The following is an 8060-nucleotide window of genomic DNA, read 5'->3' as shown; positions in this document are numbered from 1 at the left end:
CATGTTCCAACTACAAAATCAGTTTATCAGCCACATCTGTAAATCATCTCTGTTCAGCCAAATGATGTTCTGGTATCCATGGCAACAAGTGTCATTGGATCCTTTAGCAAGAATCTATGGAATAAGGGCAATTATTTCCTATATATTCTTTTATTCTAAGCATTTAAACCCATCTGGACTTGTCTAAGACAGCTAACTGCATATTAGAAACAAAGCATTGACATGCTACAATGACTTCTGTCACCAGAAACTTTGGATGGTAACCAAAAATTATTGTCATTATTGTTTAACCTGCTGATTTTTTTCACAATTAATTGATTAATCAGTTAGCCTAGTCAATGAAATGTAAAGAGGAAAAAAAGTGAAAGGTTTAAGTCAAAAACAAAAACCGCTCATTTACTATCATAAATGATTAAGAGAAGCAGCAAACTCTACATTTTAAAAGCTGAAACCAGCAAATGTTGCTTGAAAAATGACTGAAATTATTAATAAACAATCAAAACAGTTGGCGATTAATTATCTTTTGAACAACTAATGATTAATTTATTACTCATTGCAGCATATTGTACTTAATTACATTCCAGCGTTGCAGAAAAATCTACAGCTTAACTCACATTATAAAGATGGTCATTTTCTCCTTCTTCATAGAGGCAAAACGGTCAATATCCAGGATGTTACATGTCCGCACTTGTTGCTGGTATTCCTGCTTTGCTGCTAGCTTAAGTGGTTTGATGTGGTTGCTAGATTTGATGACTTGACTTTAACTTCATATAATTGGTTTGTTGTAAGGTCAGACTGTCGTTTTTACACATTTTGGACGTTTCGTGGAGGCAAACGCGAAGTGAGCAGAGTTATAGACTTTTAATTAACTTCACCTGGCTGTTCATCAGCTTTGAAATGACGTGGGGACAGAGTTGATCCGAGACTCGCGAGAGTTACCGCTTTAACTCAAACCATGATCTTTCCCGAACCCAGACTACGTGTGTTTTGTCCCTACACATACACAGATTTTAACCACAGTGTCCCCACATTATAAATAGACAACTGGTTTGGACAACGTCCACACTGAATAAACAACGCGTACAAATCTCGCGAGAGTTCTCAAACTTTGGGTCGTCATGTAGACCACGGTCTTCGTTCTTCGTGTCTAGAAGGAACCCCAGACCCGTGAGACATCTCGCGAGAGTGGTCAAATTAACTCAAAACATGATATTTCGCTTACCGTAACCAAGTTTTTCTTGTCTCTAAACCTAAGCAGAACTTAAAAAACGTGCGGTCACATTGTAAAATATGACTAGTTTGTACAACGTGCACAATGAAAGAACAACACGTCGAAATCTCGCGAGATCTTCACAAAATTTGAGTTTCCATCTTTCTTCTTCCTTCTTCTTCTTCTTCTTCTTCTTCTTCTTCTTCTTCTTCTTCTTCTTCTTCTGCTTCTTCTTCTGATGACGAATTTTAACTGGGCAGAATATTATCGCCACCAGCTGTTCTGTCATTAATAGATAAAATAAATGTAAAACAGGTTTCAGGCGTGAATTTCCACACCTATATGTGAAGACTGCTTCAAATTTTGTCCATTTAGTATGAAGACGACATCCAAAGTCTACATTTGTTTGCAGACACAATAGTTTCCATTTTACTGATGATATGTGGATATGAATTTTATCTATCTATCTATCTATCTATCTATCTATCTATCTATCTATCTATCTATCTATCTATCTATCTGTCTATCTATCTATCTATCTATCCATCCATCCATCCATCCATCCATCCATCCATCCATCCATCCCACTCCTACCTTTTACTGGACCTGATACAAATAACTTGCCTTCCTTTAACATCCCAACTTTGGGTGAAAATGTTGAAAATAAAAAGGCCCACACCTCAGACGGCAGTTTATCATGTTTTATAAACCAAAGGGGCATCCATGAGGGCAAGTTTGTTTCGAACATTTCACAGGGGTTTTATTTCCTCTATCCACTGCAGGGAAAATAAAAATACTAATTTTAACTGAATATACTGCTGTGTGGTCAGTTGTTCTCTGTCGCTGTTAATTTCAACTCTGAAACATAAAATCCACAGCTTGTTTTACCAATATCATGGTTTTTAGACCCACCAGTGAACATACACACATAATAATAAACTTATTATTATACAGCACTTTTCTAAACAAAGTTACAAAGTGCTTTACTGGAACAACAGAATTAGAAATAATTAAAAAATAAAATGGTGTTAGCATGAGTTAAAAGCTTTTTCTGTGTTTTGAGAAGTGATTTAAAAAGTGTCACTGATTCTTCAGCCTTTTATCAAGATAAAAGAGAGATATTCACTGACTTTGCTTGTTAAAAAAAAAAAAAAAAAAGACAGTATTAGATTTTTCAACAGACAATTTAAAGGTATAATTCAAATCTTCTGAAGCAGAGGTTCAGTAGATGGCAGTCAACATACCCCCCCAGTCTGGAAAAGCAAACAGGAGTACTGGTGTGGGAAGCTAAGTATTATAGTCCCTTTAAAAGGGTCCATCTAAAAACATCAATATAAGTTTAAGTGTACACCATATTTAGAATATTTTCACTGCTTTATCTTGCCATCAGACAGCCTTTTCCAACAGGAAACCACTCTTATTTAAGTCAAATATCCACTCTCTCCAGAGCAACCAGAGGAACCAAAGGATCAAGAGTCACAAGGCCCTCATCTAAAAATTCTTTTGTCCTACAAACAGCCCAAAAAAACAGACATTCATTTTTTTTTTTATCACAAGAGAATATGAAAGGCAGTCAATTAATGTTGGCGTTTTTGATAGAAAAAAATGTTGATTAATTTCCTGTCGACTAACTAATCCCTTTATTGTTTCAGCTCTATCAGTAAAAGTCTTCTCACGCTCAAAAAGAAAGGGAATAAGAGTATTTCTCAGAAGCTCAACAGCAGCCCAGTGACACATGACTTTCGGTCTGGTGAGTCAGGGGTCTAAGAACACAAACGGTCTGATCACATGGTAATGAAATTAAAGAGACAGTTCACCTCAAAATCAAAAAGTCATATTTTCCCTCTTACCCGTAGCATTATTTATCCATCTAAATTGTTTTGGTGTGAGTTGCAGAGTTCTGGAGATGTCAACCATAGAGATGTTTGCCTTCTCTCCAATGTGATGGAGCTACATGGCACTTGGTTTGTAATACTCCAACATACAGACGCTGCTTTGTCAAACTCACTGATGTCTCATACCGATGCACAAGAGACCCCTTAGTGGTTGTATGAGCCACTTTTAAAGGAATGGGTTGCGCAGAAATTAAAATTCAGTCATTATCTACTCACCCTCATGCTCACTGGAGGTTGGGTTTCGTTTTTTAGTCCACAAAACACTGCTGGAGTTTCACAGGAAAACAGCGATGCAGAATCTCCCAAACAATGGAAGTGAATGGTGACCAGTTTTCAAATGTAAAAAAAAAAAAAAACACACACAAAAACAAAATGCCTCCATACTGCTCATCTGGTGTAATCTTAGTCTCCTAAAGCCCCAACATGGCAAGTTGACTCAAAAAAAAAAAAAGTTATTTACACCATATTTTGATCCTGAATCTGTAGACATGGTAGATCTTTAGCTTGGAGCCACGTTCATGTGTAGACGCACACTGTCTGAACTGAAACTGCATGTCAGGGCTTTAGGAGACTTGGATCACACTGGACGAGCAGTATGGAGGCATTTTATGTTTGTTTTTTTTTCCATTTTTTTAATACTTGAAAACTGGTCACTGTTTCAGAGATTCTTTAATGTTGTGTTTTGTGAACTAAAAAACTAACCCTGACCTTCAATTGGCATGAGGATAACTAGATAACGACTAAATTTTCATTTTTGGGTGAACTATCCCTTTAACACATGGTTAACATTGTGAAATGGTCGCACTTTGGTTAGGTTTAGGCACCAAAACTGCTTGGTATATCTTTAGGAAAAGATCACAACGATGTGACATAAATGAAACAAGTCACAGGATGAAATATCTTTAAACAAGACTCCTTCATTTTAAGATCTTGAACAGAGTTTGTTGGACACCATCAAAATTATATGGTTCACCTATTCTGGAAATGCCGGGGGGAGCATTTTGCCCAGACTGAGCGCATTCAGAGACACAAAATTCCCTTCTCTCCTTGTACATTTGTCTGTGGTGATCCTTTACATCTTAGATTCTCAGATGCAGAGTGGATTCAGACAACGTTCGAGCTGAGGCGCAAATCAATTATGTGTGAATGGAAGGTCTCCAATGCTTCCTCTGTCAATTCCTGTTTTCACCAGCTTGGTCATCTGGGAGCACCAGAAAAGCTGACATATAGACTTATGAATAGGAAAACATTAACATGCGGACATCTTAATGTGTACTCAGTTATTTATTTTTGTTATCTTTTTTCAAAAATTACTTTTCTGGTACTTTTTAGGTTCTGTTTGCACTACAAATATTTTGTCATGCCTCCATTTCTTGAATTAGATACTGGTTTATTTAAATGGATGGTTCACCCAAAAATCAAAATCATCATTATCAACTCGCCCTCAGTTTTCCAACATTAAAAGAAAACACAGAAAAAAAAAAAAATGCCTTAATACCGTTTGTCTAAGCCTCCTAGACCCAACATACCGTTAACTTGTGCATATTAATTGTCACACCACACTCACCCAGTTCAGATGGTGTGCATGTGCATGTTTTGTTTTTTTTTGTTGTTGTTGTTATTTTATGTTTGTAAACTGGTCACCATTCACTTCACTTGTTTTGAAGATTCTGCATCGCTGTTTTCCTGTGAAACTCCAGCAGTGTTTTGTGGACTGAAACACTAAACTCAACCTTCAACTGGCATGAGGGTGAGTAGATAATGACTGAATTTTAATTTTTGGGTGAACTATCCCTTTAATGCATTACCCTTGTAAAGGGGTTGTTCTGCACTGTTTATGTATAATTTAATCCTTGTAATGTATCTGTCTACACATTCATCTGTATGTAGCATCTATAAAAATGATAAAACTATAACTAAAAAAATAAAAACAAGATGAAAGTCACAAGATGCACATTAACATTATGTGACTTTTTATTATGTTTTAGTTTCATGTGTGACATGAACCCTGGTATCATGGGTGAAAGTTTTGTTGACCTGGTTCGTCTCATACAGCCACAAATGGGTTTACATGGAAATCACCTGAAAGCCCAGAGTAGCTCAGGTACCTCGTGCATCTATGCGAGTCGCCGAGGGATGTGACAACTTGGGAATGGGAACAGACTGGGTGTCCAAAGTACAAAAAAAAAAAAAAAATCAACAGCAATGTCTCTGCAGAAATCGTGACTCAGTTACTCAAGATAGTCCGCAGAGCTCGATGTGAGCAGTTTCATGTACAAAATACACCTGGCGAGTGTATCACTGCGCAGAGGGAAGTGTGCGTCAACTCACAGATGACAGGTTACAGCTCAGCTGAGGAGGATGCCATTAATGCTTACATCACATGTTGTCACAAGCAAGAGCCTCTGCTCCATGAGTAGATGCACACTTTCTCGTAAAGGGCTGAGTATCGTTTAAAAACTACCAGTCCAATGCCAATACCAGTACCCTGTAAGTGATACCAATACTGAGCACCCAATTCAATAACTTTTCTTTTGTTTTGGTTGTTCAGCTGTCAACTCATCATCACAAACTTTATGTAGCAGTCAGGCCAATCAGTTTGCCTTAAACTGAAGAAGCAAAGCTATATAAAATAATTTTTTCTCAAAATCTGGGTACAAAAAAGATTGTTGCAGATATTGTTTGAGAAGTTTTGATATTCCTTGGTACTTGGTTATTTTAGTAGATCATTATCTGGAATACCTTTAAAGTATTGATCTAGTCCTGGTAGAGAAAAAACAGTTCTCACATGAAACTGCTAACGAGGTCTGTGGATTATCTTAAATAATCAGGTCATGATTTCTGTAAGGAGACACTGCTGTTGAGTTTTGCAGATGTGTTTTTTGGTGCTTTGAGCACAAGCCGAGCGCCATTTAGACCCATTATATGCAAGAAAAAGCAGACATCTCCACACTCTGCAACTCACACCAAAACAATCTAAAAATCACATTACAGAAAAGAGGAAAAATATGTATTTCTGCTGTTGGAGCGAACTGTCCTTTTAAACCTTCTCAGCATCAGAGATCGTACTGTTCCTGCTGAAGTGAGTCACATTCTGTGAAAACTTGTAGCTGAGTAAAAAAAAAAACAACAACTACAGATTCTTTTCAAATCAGTTTTATTGAACAAAAAAAAAAAAAAAAAAAAAAAAAACTTTTCAAAGATCATGTAGGAAATACAATATTATACAAGTGTTGCACAAACAAGACTAACAGAAAGAAGATCTAGAAAAGGGAATTGTTGTTGGTGAACATGACTGTGTACAGACAGGTCTGAGGAGAGGGGCGCGAGGAAACCAAGAGACTCTTCCAGAACGTAAAATTCACCAGAACAGAGACGTGGAAATCTGCAGGGCCGACCAACAAACACGGATGTGGTCTCAGCGTCTCGGTTTGAACGGGGTAACAGATTGCTAATTCATAGTGCATGGATCTCAAGTCAGAAAACACATATTTCCACTTAAAATCTGATTAGTTCTTTCTACCAAGTGGCCTGTAACAGATTCCACAACATTTAAACAAGAAACAGATGTCTAGAAATCCAGTTTTATTTTTTGTTGTATCTTTTCCGTGTTTCGAAGTCATTTACTGACCTGACAGTGGTCTAGTTCTGTTTTACCAAGACCATTAGATATGGTAGTTTAAGTAGTCAATATTTTTTCCCCTCTCTTTTTTGGAAAAAAGGAAAAATAAATATGTACTTTCACAAAAAAAATAAAAAAACCCAAAAAACTGTAAACCTAGGTCTGCTCACTGTCTTTTTATAGAGCTTTCATCCACATTTAATGCTCTTGAGATCAGTAAAAGCTCTGAAAACAGGATAGCAAGGGGACTGAGTTAAAGGGACAGTTCGCCCAAAAATCAATTACAGAGATTTTTCCTCTGGCCTGTAGTGCTGTTTATCCTTCTAGATAATTTTGGTGTGAGAAGCCAAGTTTTTGAGATATCGGCCACAAAGATGTCTGACTCCTGTGATGCTCAAAGTGTCTTTTATTTATTTATTTATTTTTTACAGAATTCACGACCTGGTTACTCAAAATAATCCACAGACCTTGTTATGAGCAGTTTCATGTAGGAACCACTTTCTTTCGAGTAGAAAGAAAGTCGTTCTGGCAGACTCGACCATAGAAACAAAGCAGTTCCTACATGAAACTGCTCTCAACAAGGCGTGTAGATTATCTTCAGTAAATGGGTCATGATTTTTGGAAAGAGACATTACTGTGAGTTTTTTTTCTTTTCTTTCCTTTTTTTTGTGCTTTGAGCATCACAAGTCAAGTGCCATCTAGTCCCATGATATTGGAGAGAAGCTAATGTCTCCAAAACTCAGAAACTCACACAGGCTAGAGGAGAAAAAAATACATATTTTTGATTTTGGGTTGAGCTGTCCCTTTAAGATTTTCTGTTTAAGCACTGATTCTGAGGTAAAAAATAATCTTTAGCGCTTAATAACAATGTATCTGTTATGAGGAATGTGATTTTTCCCATGCCCAGACATCTCAAACTAAATTATTTCAGGGGAATACATGGGGGTTTCTCACAGATGGAAACATGAAAATGGATTCAGGTGGTTCCTCACAGTAGAAACCCTTTGGAAAGCACACGAGGCGGTTTGGCATGCTCGTCCCAACCTGCAGGGGGCAGCAGTGCTATCAGTCTCACAGGAAGTCACTGCTCTGAAATGCTCCAATCTGAACTAGAAGAACATTCTTGTGCCAGTCATTTAAATTCAGCACCAACGTTTGCAAAGTTAGCACCTGTGGCAAAACCAGTGTGGGTACAAAGGAAAAAAGTCAAACCAAATCTTAGAGATCATCTCAAATAGTTTCTAGATGTCACAGAAAATAAGAACTTTCTTGATCAGGAATGGGCGACAATGAAGCGCTGCCTCACACTCTCTAAGTTTTTTAGTTTTAAGAT

Source organism: Lutjanus erythropterus, chromosome 2 (assembly GCF_056507025.1).
Source record: "Lutjanus erythropterus isolate fLutEry1 chromosome 2, fLutEry1.hap2, whole genome shotgun sequence".
Taxonomy (NCBI): domain Eukaryota; kingdom Metazoa; phylum Chordata; class Actinopteri; order Lutjaniformes; family Lutjanidae; genus Lutjanus; species Lutjanus erythropterus.
The sequence above is the reverse complement of the archived record's forward strand: the minus strand, read 5'-3'. Positions refer to the sequence as shown.